Source organism: Grammomys surdaster, unplaced genomic scaffold, assembly GCF_004785775.1.
Source record: "Grammomys surdaster isolate TR1022 unplaced genomic scaffold, NIH_TR_1.0 226, whole genome shotgun sequence".
In the NCBI taxonomy this organism is placed as follows: Eukaryota; Metazoa; Chordata; class Mammalia; order Rodentia; family Muridae; genus Grammomys; species Grammomys surdaster.
This window is the reverse complement of record NW_021604671.1, coordinates 1,320,339-1,340,369: the sequence shown is the minus strand read 5'-3', so window position 1 is coordinate 1,340,369 and position 20,031 is coordinate 1,320,339. Positions and strand designations below refer to the sequence as shown.

The following is a 20,031-nucleotide window of genomic DNA, read 5'->3' as shown; positions in this document are numbered from 1 at the left end:
GGGAGGCTGACCCCGTGACGGGTAAGAGTTTGAGCACCGCCCTCTAAAGAGACTCAGACCCGCCGTGAGACCCCCCAAAATTGGGAGTTACGAAACCTTCCCAGGGACCTCTGCCACCCTCTATATTTAAACAAAAAGGGGCAGTTGTTGGGAGCCGCCACGAGAGCTGACAAAGTCCGCCATCGCTAGGTGGCGCTGTCGCCCGTAATTCTTCCTAGTACCAAGTAAACTGCGCATGTGCCATGGTAAGCCCGCCAAAGCTAAGCCCATCCCACGGCGTTTGGCGCGCTACGAGTAAGCAGCCAATCAGGGGGTGAATACCCGGCTCTGGGGTATATAGGCAGTGCTTTCCCACGCCTTCTCGTTTTCTACCACCATTTTGGTTTATGGGAATAAACGTGTTTCTACGGAAGGATTCTAGTGTGTGTGTGTGTGTTCGTGTGTGTGTATGGTTTCGCCGGCGAGACTACATGCGCGCGCCCCTCACAGTGAAGGCCATGGAGGTGGACATGGAGGAGAGACCCAAGGATCTTGTACGGAAGCCCTATGTGGTAAATGACCTGGAGGCAGAAGCCAGCCTCCCAGAGAAGAAAGAAAATACCTTGTCTCGGGACCTCATCGACTATGTTCAGTACATGGTGGAGAATCACGGGGAGGACTATAAGGCCATGGCCCGGGATGAGAAGAATTACTATCAAGACACCCCAAAACAGATTCGGAATAAGATCAATGTCTATAAACGCTTTTACCCAACGGAATGGCAAGCCTTCATCGATTCTCTGCAGAGTAAGAAGATGGAGGTGGACTGAGTGGTGCATACCCCCAGAACTAGGTCTACTGGACCAAAGAAACCAAACCCCGGCTGTAAGGCAAGGGATGTATAGTTTCAAATGATGCTAAGTCCTATGGAATCGGGTTTTACATGTACACTGTCTCTGTCTCTCCCCCGGGCCCCCTTTTTCCTTCTAGAGAAGGAACTGTCTTTTTGTTTTAGTTTTTTGAAAGAGAGTGTCTCTCAGCCTTAGCTGTTCCAGAACTCTCTCTGTAGACCAGGTTGGCCTTGAACTCAGAGATCTACCTGCCTCTGCCTCCCAAGTGCTGGGATTAAAGGTGTGCACCACCACCACCTGGAGGAGGAGGAACTTTTTCGAGGCCATGGTCTATGTTCTGTTGGGAGCTTACAGAAAGCCAGGGCCTGCTGTTCTATGTTCAGAGGGGATGCTGTATTTCAGTGTGTTCTGTATGTGATAAAGGAGTATTTTACCTGTGTAAAAAAAAAAAAAAAGAAAAAAGAAAATCTAAGAAAGAAATCAGGAGTCATAGACATAAGCATCAGCAACAGAATACAAGAGATAGAAGAAAGAATCTCAGGTGCAGAAGATACCATAGAAAATATTGACACAACTGTCAAAGAAAACGCAAAATGCAAAAAGTTCTTAACACAAAACATCCAGGAAATCCAGGACACAATGAGAAGACCAAACCTAAGGATAATAGGTATAGAAGAGAGTGAAGATTCCCAACTTAAAGGGCCAATAAATATCTTCAACAAAATTATAGAAGAAAACTTCTCTAACCTAAGGAATGAGAATAACCATAATCCCATAATCATACAAGAAGCCTACAGAAGGCCAAATAGACTAGATCAGAAAAGAAATACCTCGGGTCACATAATAATCAAAACACAAAACGCACAAAACAAAGAAAGAATTTTAAAAGCAGTAAGAGAAAAAAGCCAAGTAACATACAAAGGCAAACCTATCAGAATTACACCTGACTTCTCACCAGATACTATAAAAGCCAGAAGATCCTGGACAAATGTCATACAGACCCTAAGTGAACATAAATGTCAACCCAGGCTACTATACCCAGCAAAACTCTCAATTACCATAGATGGAGAAACCAAGATATTCCACAACAAAACCAAATTTACACAGTATCTTTCCACAAATCCAGCACTACAAAGGATAAGAGCAGGAAAGCTCCAATACAAAGAGGGCAACTATACCCTAGAAAGAGCAAGAAAATAATCCCCTTTCAACAAGCCCAAAAGAAGATAACTATATAAACAATGACTCCACTATTAGCAAAAATGACAGGAAGCAACAACACCCTCTCCTTAATGTCTCTTAACATCAATGGACTCATTTCCCCAATAAAAAGGGATAGGCTTACGGACTGGATGCACAAACAGGACCCAGCTTTTTGATGCATACAGGATACCCACCTCAGCCACAAAGACAGACACTACCTAAGAGTAAAAGGTTGGAAAACAATTTTTCAAGCAAATGGCCCTAAGAAACAAGCTGGAGTAGTCATTCTAATATCAAATAAAATCGACTTTCAACTTAAAGCTATCAAAAAGGATAAGGAAGGTCATTTGATACTTGTCAAAGGAAAAGTCAACCAACACGAACTCTCAATTCTGAATATCTATGCACCAAATGCAAGGGCACCCACTTTCATAAAAGAAACCTTATTAAAGCTCAAAACACACATTGCAGCTCACATAATAATAGTGGGAGACTTCAACACCCCACTCTCAGCAATGGATAGATCATGGAAACAGAAACTAAACAGAGATACAGTGAAACTAACAGAAGTTGTGAACCAAAAGGACCTAACAGATATCTATAGAACATTTCATCCTAAAGCAAAAGAATATACATTTTTCTCACCACCTCATGGTACCCTCTCCAAAATAGACCATTTAATTGGGCACAAAACAGGCCTCAACAGATTCAAAAAAATTGAAATAATCCCTTGCATCCTATCAGATCACCAAGGTCTAAGGCTGGTCATCAATAATGACAAAGAAAAGGGAAAGCCCACATACACATGGAAACTGAACAACATCCTACTCATTGATAATCTGGTCAGGGAAGAAATAAAGAAAGAAATTAAAGAGTTTTTAGAAGTTAATGAAAATGATGACACATCATACCAAAACCTATGGGATACAATGAAAGCAGTGCTAAGAGGAAAATTCATAGCTCTAAGTGCATACAAAAAGAAACTGAAGGGAGCTTACACTAGCAGCTTGACACTGTACCTGAAAGACCTAGAACAAAAAGAAGCTAATACACCCAAGAGGAATAGATGGCAGGAAATAGTCAAACTCAGGGCTGAAATCAACCAAATAGAAACAAAAAGAACTATACAAAGAATCAATAAAACCAGGAGCTGGTTCTTTGAGAAAATCAACAAGATATATAAACCCCTAGCCAGTCTAACCAGAGGACAGAGAGAGAGTATCCAAATTAATAAAATCGGAACTGAAAAGGGAGACATAACAAAAGAAACAAGGGAAATTCAAAAAATCATCAGGTCCTACTACAAAAGCCTATTCTCAACAAAACTGGAAAATCTGGATGAAATAGACAATTTTCTAGACAAATACCAGTTACCAATGTTGAATCAAGAGCAGATAAACACCTAACCACCCCACCTAAACAGTCCCATAACTCCAAAAGAAATAGAAGCAGTCATTAAAAGTATTCCCAAAAAAAAAGTCCCATACCAGATGGTTTCAGTGCAGAATTCTATCAGACCTTCAAGGAAGGCCTAATACCAATTCTCTTCAAACTATTCCACAAAATAGAAACAGAAGGAACATTACCGAATTCATTCTATGAACCACAATTATGCTCATACCTAAACCACACAAAGACCCAACGAAGAAAGAGAACTTCAGACCAGTCTCACTTATGAACATTGATACAAAAATACTCAATAAAATTCTTGCAAACCAAATCCAAGAACACATCAAAACAATTATCCATCATGATCAAGTAGGCTTTATCCCAGGAATGCAGGGTGGGTTCAATATTCAGAAATCCATCAATGTAATTCACTATATAAACAAACTCAAAGAAAAAAACCACATGATCATCTCACTAGATGCTGAGAAAGCATTTGACAAAATTCAACACCCCTTCATGATAAAAGTCTTGGAAAGATCAGGAATTCAAGGTCCATACCTAAACATACTAAAAGCAATATACAGCAAACCAGTAGCCAACATCAAACTAAATGGAGAGAAACTTGAAGCAATCCCACTAAAATCAGGGACTAGGCAAGGCTGCCCACTCTCCCCCTACCTATTCAATATAGTACTGGAAGTCCTAGCCAGAGCAATTAAGCAACACAAAGGGGTCAAAGGGATACAAATTGGAAAGGAAGAAGTCAAAATCTCACTATTTGCAGATGATATGATAGTATACTTAAGTGACCCCCAAACTTCCACCAAAGAACTCCTAAACCTGATAAACAACTTAAGCAAAGTGGCTGGATATAAAATTAACTCAAGCAAATCAATCAGTAGCCTTCCTCTACTCAAAAGATAAACTGGCTGAGAAAGAAATTAGGGAAATGACACCCTTCACAATAGTCACAGATAATATAAAATACCTTGGTGTGAATCTAATCAAGCAAGTAAAAGGCCTGTATGATAAGAACTTCATGCCCCTGAAGAAAGAAATCGAAGCAGATCTCAGAAGATGGAAAGATCTCCCATGCTCATGGATTGGAAGGATTAATATAGTAAAAATGGCAATCTTGACAAAAGCCATTGACAGATTTAATGCAATCCCCATCAAAATTCCCACTCAATTCTTCTCATAGATAGAAAAAGCAATCTTAAAATTCATTTGGAATAACGAAAAACTCATGATAGTGAAAACTACTCTCAGCAATAAAAGAACTTCTGGAGGAATCACCATCCCTGATTTCAAGCTGTGCTACAAAGCTATAGTGATAAAAACTGCATGGTATTGGAACAGAGATAGGCAGGAGGATCAATGGAATAGAATAGAAGACCCAGAAATGAACCCCCATACCTATGGTCACTTGGTCTTTGACAAAGGAGCTAAAACTATCCAGTGGAAAAAAGACAGTATTTTCAACAAATGGTGCTGGTCCAACTGGAGGTCAGCATGTAGAAAAATGAAAATTGATCCATTCTTATCTCCTTGTACAAAACTCAACTCCAATTGGATCAAGGACCTCCACCTAAAACCAGCTACACTGAAACTAATAGAAGAGAAATTGGGGAAAAGCCTTGACCACATGGGCACAGGAAAATGTTCCTGAACAGAACCCCAATGGCTTGTGCTCTAAGACCAAGAATTGACAAATGGGACCTTATAAAACTGCAAAGCTTCTGTAAAGCAAAGAACAGTCAATAGGACAAAGCAGCAACCAACAGATTGGGAAAAGATCTTTACCAACCCTACATCTGATAAAGGGCTAATATCCAACCTGTACAAAGAACTGAAGAAATTAGACTCTAGACAATCAAAGAACCCTATTAAAAAATGGAGCACAGAGCTGAACAAAGAATTCTCAACTGAGGAAGCTCGAATGGTTGAGAAGCTCCTAAAGAAGTGTTCAGCATCACTAGTCATCAGGGAAATGCGAATGAAAACAACACTGAGATTCTACCTCACACCAGTCAGAATGGCTAAGATCAAAAACACAGGTGACAGCAGATGTTGGCGAGGATGTGGAGAAAGAGGAACACTCCTCCACTGTTGGTGGGATTGTAATCTGGTACAACCACTATGGAAAGCAGTCTGGTGGTATCTCAAAAAATTGAACATATGTTACCTGAGGACCCAGCTATACCACTCCTGGGCATATACCCAAAAGATGTTTCAACAGGCAACAGGGACACATGCTCCACTATGTTCATAGCAGTCTTATTTATAATAGCCAGAGTTGGAAAGAACCCAGATGTTCTTCAACAGAGGAATGGATGCAGAAAATGTGGTACATTTATGCAATGGAGTACTACTCAGCTATTAAAAACAATGAGTTCATGAAATTCTTAGGCAAATGGATCGAGCTGGAAAATATCATCCTGAGTGAGGTGACCCAATCTCAAAAGAACATACATGGTATGCACACATGGAAAAGTGGATATTAGCCCAAAAGCTCACAATACATAAGACACAACGTATAGACCACCTGAAACTCAAGAAGAAGGAAGACCAAAGTGTGGGTACTTTGGTCCTTTCTAGAAGGAGTATCAAAAGTTTCAACCAGAGATCCCAAAGTCTAAAACTCCAGCCTGAGAGTACAAAGGGAGGGACTCATGTTTCCACCTGTATAGGTAACTGAGGGTGGCCTTGTCAGACATCAGTGGAAGTGGAGGGCCATGGTCCCCGAAAGTTTGGATTCCCTAGTGTTGAGGAATTCGAGAGCAGGTAGAAGGGACTGGGAGGTTGTTTGGAGCACACCCTCATAAAAACAGGAGAGGTGGGAATGGGATAATGAATTTTGGGGGCAAATGGGAGAGGGGATAACATAGAAAGTTAAATATGTAAAATATCCAATAAAAAAACAGATAAAGGGTCTGAAAAAAAAGTAAGAGAGAGAGAGTTTACTTAATTCATATTATTTTCAAAGGTTTCTAGGAGATGCTAACTGGCTAAGAACTTATTTTAAGCTCTCCACAAAAGAATTAAGACTCTGTCTAATATTCTCAAGAGAGATGTAAATCCTAATTTCTCTCAACAATTAATTGACAAAAGAGAAGTAATCTCACAAAAAGTAGAAGAAGCTATTATTAATCGATATATAGTCTGATTAGTTGTCAGCTGTGCTGTAACAGTCCTTTAATAAAAGACTATGTTAATAATTATTAACATAGATTTATATTTCTTTAAATAATGTCCACATGACTCGCTTAGTGTGGAAGGAGCGATGGTTGGTGCTTCTGCCCTGATTTTACAAGAACCCTGAAAAATTGGCTTTAAAAACAAAAGAGGGGGAACGGTACCCCCCCCCGAGGAGTTCCCAAGAAATACTCTCCATCATGCCTTGTTCACCTTTAACTCTCTAAAACTGAAAGCTCATGGCAAATCTGCTGCTGACTGCCTCTGGCATCACCAAGACCAATAAAAACTATGCCACAGATATGGGGAAAGACCCTCTTATCCTTAAAGGGAATGGCCCAGACCCAGTTCCCTAATGGGACTGAGGATTGATATGCCTGTTTGATACCACAGAAGGCACAGCTAATTAGCTACCAAAGAGATTAATGAAATAAATAGATACCCCCACAAAGCCAGGCCTAACCATAAATAAAATGAATAACAATTTACATCCAGGGAAGAGAAATCTCCCTCAGAACTCCCTTTTTTTTCCTTTCCAGATAAAAATGAATCACCTGTGATGTCTGCTGTTAGAAGTTCTAATCCAGATGCTGGCCTCCAAACTTATACTACTCAGACCTTTGATGGGCCATTGACAAGAACATCAAACAGCTAGAGATTGACATCATTAATCTGAAGAAATCCCTCTTTTCGCTGTCTAAAGAGACCTCCAAAAATTGCAAAGATCCTTATTGGACTTGATTTACTCTATTACAATAGAAAAGACTGTGTACAGCTCTTGACTGTGTACTGCCCTTAAAGAATATTGCCTTTACATAGATAAGACAGGGATAGTTAAAGAGAGCATGAAAAAGGTCAGAGAAGGCCCTGAGAAAAGTCAGAGAGAGAAAGAGAAAGATGAGTGCTGGTACAAGAATTGGTTTTAAACCTCTCCAGGGTTGTCAACCCTACCTCCTCTCATCTTGGGACCATTATTTGGGTTCTTTTTGATTATTTTTGCTGGTCCCTGGGCCTCAAATAGGCTGACTAACTCTGTGAAACAACAGATAAATAATTTGGTAGCAAAACCTATTCAGATACATTATCATAAGTTAGCTATGGAGGACCACAAGACTCAAGATGAGGTTGCTACTTTATACAGGGTGTTCCCAAAACCCATCTCCACCCAACCTAAAAGAGGCGACTCATGCCCCTAGACCAGGCAGAGAGGGACCACTCAGAACCCCCTCTGACAAGCGACCTGAATTCTTGCTTAGGCTGTAAGGCTAAGCACTGCAAGGGAATATCAATAAAAGTTAAAAATATCTCTCTGGGTTCACTGATGGACAAGCCTGACTGCATAGTGGTTGATGTCAAAAGTATCCCCTCTCCAGGAAAAAGACATCGGGACAGGTATGGCCCTCATGCCTCACTGGACAACGACAGGGGGACCGGAGCCATTACAAGGTCCCCTTCATATACTGGAGGTCAGGCCTCTATCCCCACCTTCACAAGATTAGAATTGCCACAGCCCTTCTATACTTAGAGAAGGGAGGAGATGTCAGGGGCATCCCTGCTTATACACTGAAGGCCTAAAATCAGCCGTAGGCCTAAAATCAGCAATAGGCCTGTCATACATGTATACTAACACCAAGTCTTGGGTCTCTGTGGTTAAACATTGAAATAGATGGCTATAGGCTATTGTAAACAGGCAGCTTTTGTGGAAATTTACAAGCCTGAGTAGTCATAGACCTTGTAAATAGGTAGCCTTGGCAGATATTACCAACTTAGATAAGGACAAGTGAATCATAGGCAGAGTCATAGTGACCTGTCCCCTGAACCCTCACCCAGCCGATACCCTGTTCTGAAAAATATCTGTATTCCCCCTGAACACCCACACTCTTGTGTCATCCCCTTCCCCACGTCCTGCCTTTCTGTGTTTATAACCCCTGTGTGAATGAGTATAAATTACAATTTGAAAAAAAATAAATTATATATATAAAGAGTTCCACAAAAACACAAGGCTAACAGCCATAATACAGAAGGTACAGAAGACCAGATGCAGACCCCTGAAAGGCCTGTGCTTGCCACTTCAGTCTCTGTGAGCCCTATGAACCCTGTGTTAATTGTGTTCTTTTCTAGAAGATTATGAATTAAAATATTATTTAAGATCATCTTATTAGTATTTGAAGATGGTAGAAGATGAAGAGTAGGCTGAATTTATATTCTGTTGTGATATTTAGGATTCACAGTAAATTTACATATTTTTAATTCATAGTATACTTCTAGTTTAGTATTGCATTCAAGAACAAATATTTCTATTAAAAATATCTTTCCGTTCCAATCTTAAAAAAAGAATTAATTTTAATAGGTCTGCCTTCATACGTTATTTGGTCTTCTTCCCTTGCAGCGTTTAATATTGTTTTTTGTTATGTATGATGAGTATTTGATTATTTTATGTCACAGGTAATTTATTTTCTTGTTCAATCCATTTGCTGTTCTATATTGTTTCTTGTGCTTTGATAGTCATCTCCTTCTTTAGGTTAGGGAAATTTTCCTCTATGATTTTGTTGAAAATATTTTCTGGGTCTTTACCTTCTTTTTCTTCTCTTTCTTCTATTGCTATCATTGCTAGGTTTGGTCTTTTCATAGTGTCCCAGATATGCTGGATGTTTTGAGTCAGGGTTTCCTAAGTTTAACCTCCTCCATTACTGATGTGATCATTTTGTCTATTGTGTCTTCAATGCCTGATATTCTTTCTTTCATCTTCTCTATTCTGTGTGAAAATTGCCTCTGTGGTTCCTCTTGCTCAGATTTCTAAGTTTTTCATTTCCAAATTTCCGTTAGGTTGTTTGTTTGTTATTTTTGTTTGTTTTATATTTTTTGTCTTGTATTTCCACTCACAGTCTTGAATTGTTTCATTCATTTTCTTCCACTGTTTCTATTTCTATACATTTTTTAAAAAAAAAATTATTCATTCCTCTTTTAAAACTTCTATTACCTTCATACAGGCAGTTTTAAGTTCTTGGTCTTATGCTTCAGCTATGTTGGTCTATTCAACTTATGGTGGTAGTATTATTGGAGTCTAGTAGAGACATATTATCCTAGAAGTCATTTATTATGTTTTTTTTTTATAGTGGTGATTAGGCATCTGGGTTTGAGAAGATTGTAATTCCAGGTGGTACTATCTGGCCTTGTCTTTGTTAGGTAGCTGCTTTGTTCCTTGGTTTTTGTTTTCCCTTAGGCTCTTATAAAAGTGTGGTGGCTGTGTGTTACCTGGTAGGAAAATTTCCTGGGATCCTGATCACATTGGGCACTGGTGGTTCTATGTAAAAGATGTTTCTGATGATTGCAACCTGAGACTTGAGAACGGGGATGGGCTGAGAGGGAGGAAGACAAAAGGAGGATATTCGAACAGGATCTCCTTAGTTAATCCCCTGGGTGGCAGGGAGTGAGAAGAGGCCACAGCAGAATATTTGCTACAAAGTTGAGGATGAGACTGGGAGATTGGACAGGTGGTAGAATGGAAGGAGTGGTGAAGATCTCTAGCTAGCCTATTTGCTTCTCTAGTCAGAGTAGCCTGTGTGTTTCCAGGGAGTGCAAGCTGGAGTTGGAAGCTTGGATAAAGCAATGAGTTGGGGAAGCAAATAGGAAGAATCTGTAGAATCCGCTGGGGCAGGGGAGGAAAGAGAGCCTGCAGCACGTGTTCTTTTGCAGAACTGGGGATGAGGCTGAAGGATTGGACTTAAAGAAATACAGGGAGAAGTCAAAATTTGCAGTTAGCCAACCTGTTTCCCTGGCACGACTGGCCTGTCGGTTCTTAGGAACAAGCTACTGGAGTTGGAGCTTGGGATAATGCAATGGTTGGTGGGGGAAGTAGGAGGAGAATGTCTGTGGAATACACTGGAGATGAGGTGGGAACTGCCACAGGTTTTTTGCTACAGAGGTGGGGATGAAACTGGAGGATCAAATCTGGAGAAAGAGAAGTAAAATGAAGATCTGTCCCATTCCTTGTTTTAAGCAACAAGGACAAGATGAACTAGAGTATTTGAAGTTTAAATCATAGGCATACTACATGAATACACAAAAGGAAAAATGAGTGCTACTTTAAAATGCAAATGACTCATTTTATGATACTGTAGATGTCAAATGTTAGAAAAGTGTGACACCTCATGATATTTGGGACACTTCTGTGTTCTCTCAAAGCACAAGTGAGGACTTAGCAGAGACAAATAGGTTCTAAAAGCCTTTACTGCCCCTTACGTTAATGCATCTTTTGTGAACTGTTGCAAGTTGCTCAGCATCCTTCTGATTTTCAGATAGCTCTGATTCTCTCCTAATGAGAGCTACCTACCCGCAAGCCTAGAGTTGCCAGGGAAGCAGGGTGACCTACTTGGCCTCCACTGTCTCCCAGACCTCAGATTCTTTCCAGAGAGTAAATTGGCTAAGGCACTCTACCCTTCTGTTTGAGGATTATTTAGTTCTTTACAATTCTTTCTTCTTGTCCTCACATTTACTTTGGGAGAATGAAGAATGAAAATATTGAATTCAAAATCTGGCCTTTAATAAACTTTCAGCCACTAAAACAAGTAACGACCAGATAAAAAGCTGCTGGACTCCTTATGGCATACATTCGACATAGTGAAACAGATCTCAGGTCACCAGAAGCATACCCCTATAAAACCAGCTAGATAAATGCTTTCCTTTATCCATTCTGTTCTGATCTACAGAAATTTGGGTCACCTGCAGTTCCACATCTTGTGGGAATAAAGATTCAGAGATTGTGGCTATAAGTACTTTCTCGTTTGTATGGCCACTACTTTTGCATGGTGTATTTTACCAATGAGATTTTCCTTCTACTTTGCAATCAATCAATCACTCAATCAATCAATCAGTTAATCAATATAAAATGGCTTCCATGTAGATATTATAAAGTAATTTAATCTAGTGTACAAATATTATAACTGCCTGATTTTAAAAAGATAATTATTATGTTGCCTACGCTAATTACAAATTCTTGAGCTCAAGTGATTATGAAGCATCCCAACATGGTTTCCAGTGTTGCAGGAGCTACAGTCATGTGGCAGCATGACCAGTTCAATATTTGCCTTTTAAATAGAGAATTTAGTTCATAATATATCTAATGCAATTATAAGTGACATTAGGGCAGCTATGGTCTGAATGTTTTTATCCCTCCTGCAGTGATTTGAAAGATAAATGTTCCCTATAGTCTCTAGCATTTGAATACTTGATCCCTACTCGATGACACTGACTAGGGAGGCTTAGGAAGTATGGCCTTATTGAAGGAGGTATGTTACTAGTTGTAGGCTGTTTTTTTTTTTTTTTTTTTGTAGGAAAGGTCCTTTTATTGGGGTAGTCCATGATAAATGACGTAAGAGAAAGATCCACAGGGGCCAGCTCTTTCCCTGGTGCGGGCTCAGAATGAGGCCTGGGTACGGGAGGGACCGGGAGACTGGTGACCCGGCCAGGCCTGTGGGTGGGAAGGAGCCAGAAGGCTGCTCGGTGTGTTGGGAGACCAGCCCGCCCTGGGCTCTGGACCCTGGCGAAGTCTCGCTGTGGGTGGTCTGGTGGCGGACATCACTGTGCTTTAAAAAGCATCTACCGACACCTCGCGGCTGGGCCTGATGTCCTTTTAACCAATGCTTGACACGAGTTACAGCATAAATAAGAACTCAAGGAAAATAAATACATGAGTCCTACGAGGTTGGAGGGTGCAGACTGGATGAAGGAGCTGACTGCGCTTACACACACGGATGGGAACGGGCAGGGCAGATAGACGATGGGCGACGCACAGAACCCAGGTGTCTTCGGGCATGTCGAGGCTGTCGGTCCAGGCCACCTTGGGTGGTGACCCTGAGCTCTCGCCCTCGGCCTCCACCTGTTCTTGGTCTCTCTTATTGGCAGCGTTCTTTTTGTCCCATTGCTGGTGCAGGTACCCCAGGAGGATGTTCGTCTTTTCTATCACAATGATCTGTTCTGACGGGTATTCTCGGGTCGACAGGTATACTGAGGGTCAATGGTTCGAGGCTTTGCACACGGAGTCCGCGTGGAACCTGCTGAAGTTGCTCTTGTTGTAGACCGGCAAGTCTTTCAGAAAGTCTGCCATCGTCCGGGCCGCTGCTGCCACAGCCTCCTTCCCAATCACCACGGCACAGCCACTTAGTTGTAGGCTTTCACAGTTAAAAGACTCACATCATTTCTAGTCTTCTCTCTCTGCTTTGTTCTTTCAGTTCAGTATATGACCACTCAACTTCCTACTCTTGCTACCATGATTTCCCTCCACCATCATGGATGCTAAACCTCTGGAACTGTAAGCCCAAACAAACTCTTTCTTCTTTTTTCTTAAGTATTATTTTTTATTTTTTATTTTGTATTACCATTTTGTAATTTATAAAGTGTAAGATACACCTAACATCCAATCCATCATCTTTGACAATTAAGTAGAACACTGTCATCTATCCTAACTTAAAAGACTTATAAATCCATGTGTTACGTCCTGGTTTAGCGTGCATACTATCTGAGAACTGTCTTCTCAAATATATTTTATCAATGTTAAATAGCCTGGGTTGGCTATGAGACTATAAGTAGTCTTTAAACCCTGTCAGAAATCTGAGAAAGAGCAACACTATCTGAAAATATAGGAAGCCTAACTCAGCTTCCAGAACTGAGACAAGTTGTAGGGACAGCTGCTTACCCATACAGATCCAGTAAGTCTGGAAGTTGGAGCATCATTCTTCAGCCTTCTGGTCCAGGATCATCTGACAGAACTTTGAAAAACAGGAATTATTAAGTACTAGCTTATTCTGTCTTGGCAGAACTAAGCTGTCCTAACTTGTAACTTGTGTCCTCTCAAGAACTGTACAGGTCTGCAGGAGAGATAGGCAACTTCTGCCCAGTGGCTCAATTTCTTCTTTAAATCTACAAAAGGGGAGTTGCTAGGAGCAGATGTCTCAACAACAAAAGAATAACATTAAATGTCACATTCTGTAAATTTCTGACGTTTAGAAAACCAACTATCTATGTAAAGTAATCTGTACTGTTGTCCATTAACTACTCCCAGATATTTCTAAGTTATTATCTGTTTAGTAAATTATCTGAAAAAATCCTAACAGTAAACTCAGAAACATGAATTTTCTATTTAGCTCTTAACTCACAGGCTTAAACATCTCAGATCAGTTTGTAATGACATTATAGAAGGACTGGGTCCAAGCCTTGTACTTTTACATTTTTCATATCAATAGAAGAATGATATGAAATGACACCAATGATAACCTTGATTCTGTATCAAAGTAAATTCTGTACCAAAATAAGAAATTATGACTTCAACTTAGTAACTATTATAAAGATTTCTACCAAATATGATTATGATTACACAATCAATTCTAGCTATTTCCTCCCTGTTCCAACTATGACTATTCCAATATTTCCCTGAAAGACAACTAGAATAACCACCTCTAGACCCCCAAGTCCAGAGAACTGGGGTGACGACTCTTCAGAACTTCTTCAAGCTGAATATGGACATTGAGGTATCTTTGAAAGGTAGGGAAGGGTAGGGAAAATATGGGTATTGGTTGGCCTTAAGAATGCCACACCAACAATTGTTTTAGTCTCTGATGCCTTTGACTGGATTTGGCTGAAAGTCAAATTTGGCTGAAAGCAGGTCAGTTCAGTGTGTCTAATGATGAGACTTGTCAAGACTGTATATTCTGTAATATACAAATCTCAAAACAAAGTTTTAGTATCATCAAAATATCTTCTTTTGTTCAATTCTCTAGAATCAAGTCCTCTGGGGGACTCCCTTCATCATATCTAATCTATATAACTCTGGAAGGTGCATAGAAACGAATCACCTTATCTAAAAACACACAGACAAATTCTCACAATCAGCATATTCTTGGTCCAGTAACCAGAAAAACCTTTATTTTAATCTCTCTCCCAGAGGAATAATATAACTACAAAACTCAAAATCATACTCATTTTGAAAATTGAAAGTAAACTAAAATACTGTATGTGTCTATTCTTAGGCTTTTTCTATTTTCCCATGCCAGGAAATTAACCTAAAATTCCCATGTAGTCCACTTATAAAAAATATGAGTTATCCTGCAGGACTTCAAATCTTCCCTAAAAGAAATTGTTTTCATACAATCTCCCTTCTATCAAAAAAGACCCTTTCATTTATTATAAAAACCTATTCTTATGCCCTTTTCCTAATCTGTGAGTCAGGATAACCAACCCAAAATTCCCATGTAGCCCACGTTCAAAGAATATGAATTAGCTATCCCACAGACCTTATTATACCACCATTAAAACAGTTGATTGACATTTCTCTATAAACCTGCTTATATGCAGGGAGATGGTGAAACTGGGATTTAAAAAAAATTCCCATGGACCCATGTTAGAAAGAATGTGAGTATCCTGTAAGATTTATTAGAGAAATATGTCTTTATACCATCTTTAAAGCAATTAATTTAAACTTTAATATCTGCCTATAGGAAGCAGGTAGTTTTTACTTGTTAAGCTCTCTGGCTAGAGCAGCCATCCTTTTATACCATCTACTGTTATGTGCGCTACCTGGAGCCACAGACTGTTAATCTATGTCTTTTTATTGGGGAACTGAGTCCACTGAGGTTTAGAGATATTAAAATCACTTCTCATGATGATGATAGAGGAGTTCTAAAAAGACATAAATAACTCCCTTAAAGAAATACAAGAGAACACAGGAGAATGAGGTAGAAGCCCTTAATGAAGAAACACAAAAATCCTTAAATAGTTATAAGAAAACACAACCAAACAGGTGAAGGAGTTGAACAAAACCATACTGGATCAAAAAATGAAACTAAAAACAAAGAAATCACAAACAGAGACTATACTGGTGATAGAAAACCTAGGAAAAAGATCAGGAATCAGAGACATAAGTATCACCAACAGAATACAAGAAATAGAAGAGAGAATCTTAGGTGCAGAAGATACCATAGAAAACATTGACACAACTGTCAAAGAAAATGCGAAATGCAAAAAGCTCCTAACCCAAAACATCCAGGAAATCCAGCACACAATGTGAAGACCAAACCTAAAAGAAATAGGTATAGAAGATAGTGAAGATTCCCAACTTAAAGAGCCAGTAAATATCTTCAATAAAATAATAGAAGAAAGCTTCCCTAACCTAAAGAAAGAGAGCGCATGAACATACAAGAAGCCTAAGGAACTCCAAGTAGACTACACCGTAAAAGGAACTCCTTCTGTCACATAATATTCAAAACATTAAATGCATAAAACAAAGAAAGAATATTAAAAGCAGTAAGGAAAAAAGGTCAAGTAACATATGAAGGCAGACTTATCAGAATTACACAAGACTTCTAATCAGAGAGTAAAAAAGCAAGAAAATCCTGGACAAATGTCATACAGAACCTAAGAGAACATAAATGCCTACCCAGGCTACTGTACCCATCAAAACTCTCAATTACCGTACTTGGAGAAACCAAGATCTTCCATAAAAAAAAATTTACACAATAACTTTCCACAAATCCATCCTTAAAAAGGATAATAGATGGAAAATGCCAACACAAGAAGGGAAATTCACAGGCCACATGAAGCTCATAAAGAAGGAAGACCAAGTGGGGGTGATGCAGTCCTTCTTAGAAGGTGCAACAAAATACTCAAGGGAGCAAATATGGAGACAAAGTGAGGGACAGAAACTGAAGGAGGGGCTGTCTGAAGACCACTCCACCTGAGTATCCATCCCATGTGCAGTTACCAAGGTAGATGCTGATGTGGAAGTCAGGAAGTGCATGGTGATAAGAGCCTGATATGGATGCATCCTCAGAGGTCTTCAAGAGTCTGACATATTCAGAGGCAGATGCTCACAACTAGCCATTGAACTGATAATGGGGTTCTCAATGGAGGAGTTAGAGTGAAGACTGAAGGAGCTGAAAGGATTTGCGGCCCCATGAGGAGAGCAACAATACCAACCAACCACAGCTCCCAGGGTCTAAACCACTAGCCTGGGAGCACTTAGGGAGGGATCCAGGGCTTCAGCTGAATATGTAAGAGTGGAGGGCCCTGCTGGGCATAGGTGGAAGAAGAGAACCTTGACCTCATGAAGGCTGGACGCCCCAGGGGGAGGGAATTTTGAGGGTGGGGAGGTGGGAGTGGGGGGGTAGATAGAGGTTACATCCACAGAGAAGAAGGAGGAGGGGTGAGGGGATAGGGGGTTCCTGGGTGGGTGGGGGATGGGATAAGGGGACAACATATGAAATGTAAATAAAACGTCCAATAAAAAATTTAAGAAAAAGAAATAATAAACATCAGTTTGTATATTTTTCCATGAGATAATAAACTTTATCAATATGTAAAGAAAGAAAAAAAAAGAAGGGAAATTACAACATAGAAAAACCAAGAAAGTAATCTTCATCCAACAAACCCAAAAGAAGATGGCCACATAAACATAATCCCACCTCTAATAACAAAAATAACAGGAAGCAACAATCACTTTTCCTTAATATTGTTTAACATCAATTCCCCATTAATGTCTGGATAAATAAACAGTATCCAGCATTTTGCTGCATACAGGAAATGTACCTCAGAGAGAAAGACAAACACTTCCTTAGAATAAAAGGCTGGAAAACAATTTTGCAAGCAAATGGTCCCAAGAAGCAACCTGGAGTAGCCATTCTAATATCCAATAAAATTGACTTTCAATGAAAAGTTATCAAAAAAAGATAAGGAAGGACACTTCATACTTGTCAAAGGAAAAATCTACCAAGATGAGCTCTCAATTCTGAACATCTATGCTTCAAATGCAAGGGCACACACATTCATAAAGTATGAGATTCCTAAATCTCAAAGCACACATTTCACCTCACACAATAATATAAAATACCTTGGTGTGAATCTAACCAAGCACGTGAAAGATCTGTATGAAAAGAACTTCAAGTCTCTGAAGAAAGAAATCAAAGATCTCAGAAGATGGAAAGATCTCCCATGCTCATGGAATGACAGGATTAATATAGTAAAAATGTCCATCTTGCTGAAAGCAACCTACAGATTCAATGTAATCTCCATCAAAATTTCAACTCAAATCTTCATAGAGTTAGAAAGAACAATTTACAAATTCATTTGGAATAACAAAAAAACTAGGATAGCGAGAAATATTCTCATCAATAAAGGAACTTCTGGGGGAATCACCATTGCTGACCTCAAGCTGTACTACAGAGCAATAGTGATAAAAACTGCTTGGCTTTGGTACAGAGACTGGCAGGAAATCAATGAAATAGAAATGAAGACCCAGAAATGAACTCACACACCTATGGTTACTTCATCTTTGACAAAGAACCTGAAACCACTCAGTGGGAAAAAGACAGCATTTTCAAAAAATAGTGGTGGTTAAACTGGCAGTCAGCATGTAGAAGAATGCAAATTGATTCATTCTTATCTCCTTGTAGAAAGCTCAAGTACACGTGGATAAAGAACCTTAACATAAAACCAGATACACAGAAACTAATAGAAGAGAAGATGGGAAAGAGCCTCAAATACTTGAGCACGGGGCAAAAGTTCCTGAACAGAACATCAGTGGTTTATGCTCTAAGATCAAGAATTGACAAATGGGTACTCATAAAATTGCAAAGCTTCTATAAAGCAAAGGACATTGTCAGTAGGACAAAATGGCAACCAACAGTTTGAGAAAAAACCTTTACCAATCCCACATCCTATAGATAGATAGAAGGCTAATATCTAATATACACAAAGAACTCAAGAAGACTCCAGACAACAAAATAACCCTATTTAAAAAAAAAATGGGATACAGAGCTAAAGAAAGAATTCTCAACTGAGGAAACTCAAATGGCAGAGAAGCACCTAAAGATATCTTGAACAACCTTAGTCATCATGGAAATGTAAATCAAAACAACTCTGAGATTTTACCTCATACCAATCAGTATAACTAAGATCAAAAAACTCAGGTGACAGCAGATGCTGGCGAGGATGTGGAGAAAGAGGAACACTCCTCCATTGTTGGTAGGATTGTAAGCTGATACAACCACTCTGGAAATCAGTCTGGTTATTCCTCAGAAAATTGCACATAGCATAGAAGGGACTGTCTGGAGACTGCCCCACCTGGGTATCGATCCCATGTGCAGTCACCAAAGGCAGATATGGTTGTGTATGCCAGGAAGTGTGTGTCTCCTAAGAGGCCCTGTCTGAATCTGACATATACAGAGGCAGATACCAACCATCGAGCTGATCACAGGGTCCTCAGTGGAGGACTTAGAGAGAGGATTGAAGGAGCTGAATGAATTTGCAGCCCCATGGGGAGGGTGATAATACTAACCAACCAGAGCCCCCAGGGTCTAAACAGCCAGCCTGGAAACACACATGGAGAGACCCATGGCTCCAGCCATATAGGTAGGGGAGGATGGCTTTGTCAGGCATCGGTGGGAGAGGAGGCCTTTGGTCCTGTGAAGCCTAGAATGTGAGGACAGGGAAGCAGGAGTGGGTGGGAGGGTGGGGCCACACCCTCATAGAAGCAGGAGGAAGGGGTATGGGGCAGAAGGGTTTCTTTCAGGGGAAAGGTGACAACATCTGAAATATAAATAAGTAAAATATCCAATTTTTTTAAAGAAGTGAGATAAATGAAGAAAGAAGACACCAAAGATGGCAGACAATTCAGGGAAGCAGAGAGGATGGAGAGAAACAGAAATGAAGAAGGAAGTGAAGTGACAGGAAATACATCTCCCTCTCAGATACCACTACAGAATGTCCTGGAAAAAATTAGCTCCCAGGATGTTTTGATCATCATTTCTAGCAGAGAGAAGAGAGAGAAGAGAAGAGCAGAGAAACAGAGAGAGGGGACAGTCAGAGAAAGACATATATATATATATACCTTCCCCAAAGACTTATTAATGAAAGAAAATTAGTACAACTCAGTTAATAAAACTGCAATCTGGAGATTCCTCAGAAAATTGAAAATAGATCTAGAAGATCCAGATGTCCATATACCCAAAAATGCCCCACCATGCCACAAGGGCATGTGTTCTACTATGTTTATAGTGGCCTTATTTGTGATAGCCAGAAGCAGAAAACAACCCAGATGTCCCAGGACAGAAGAATGAATACAAAAATTGTGACTCATTTACACAATGTAATACTACTCAGCTATTAAGAATGAGGACATCCTGAGTTTTGCTGGGAAATGGATAGAACTAGAAAATATCTTCCTAAGTGAGGTAATGCAAACCCACAAGGACATTGTATGTACTCACTAATAAGTGAATATTAGTCAAGAAAAAAAATACAGAATATCCAAGATACAGTCCACAGAACTCAAAAAGGACAATAAGCTGAAGGACCCAAGTGAGGACACCTCAGTCCCAATGGGGAGAGAGAAGAAAGCAAACACAAGTGGAGAGGGAAGGAGGGA

At 39.8% G+C, this 20,031-nt stretch overlaps 2 pseudogenes; one reads left to right on the top strand and one right to left on the bottom strand.

Annotated features, from left to right (window-relative positions):
- Positions 1 to 494: 494 nt before the first annotated feature.
- LOC114626059 lies at positions 495 to 984 on the top strand (annotated as a pseudogene).
- An 11,286-nt stretch (positions 985 to 12,270) lies between these two features.
- Positions 12,271 to 12,723, bottom strand: LOC114626038 (annotated as a pseudogene).
- Between the last annotated feature and the right edge of the window lie 7,308 nt (positions 12,724 to 20,031).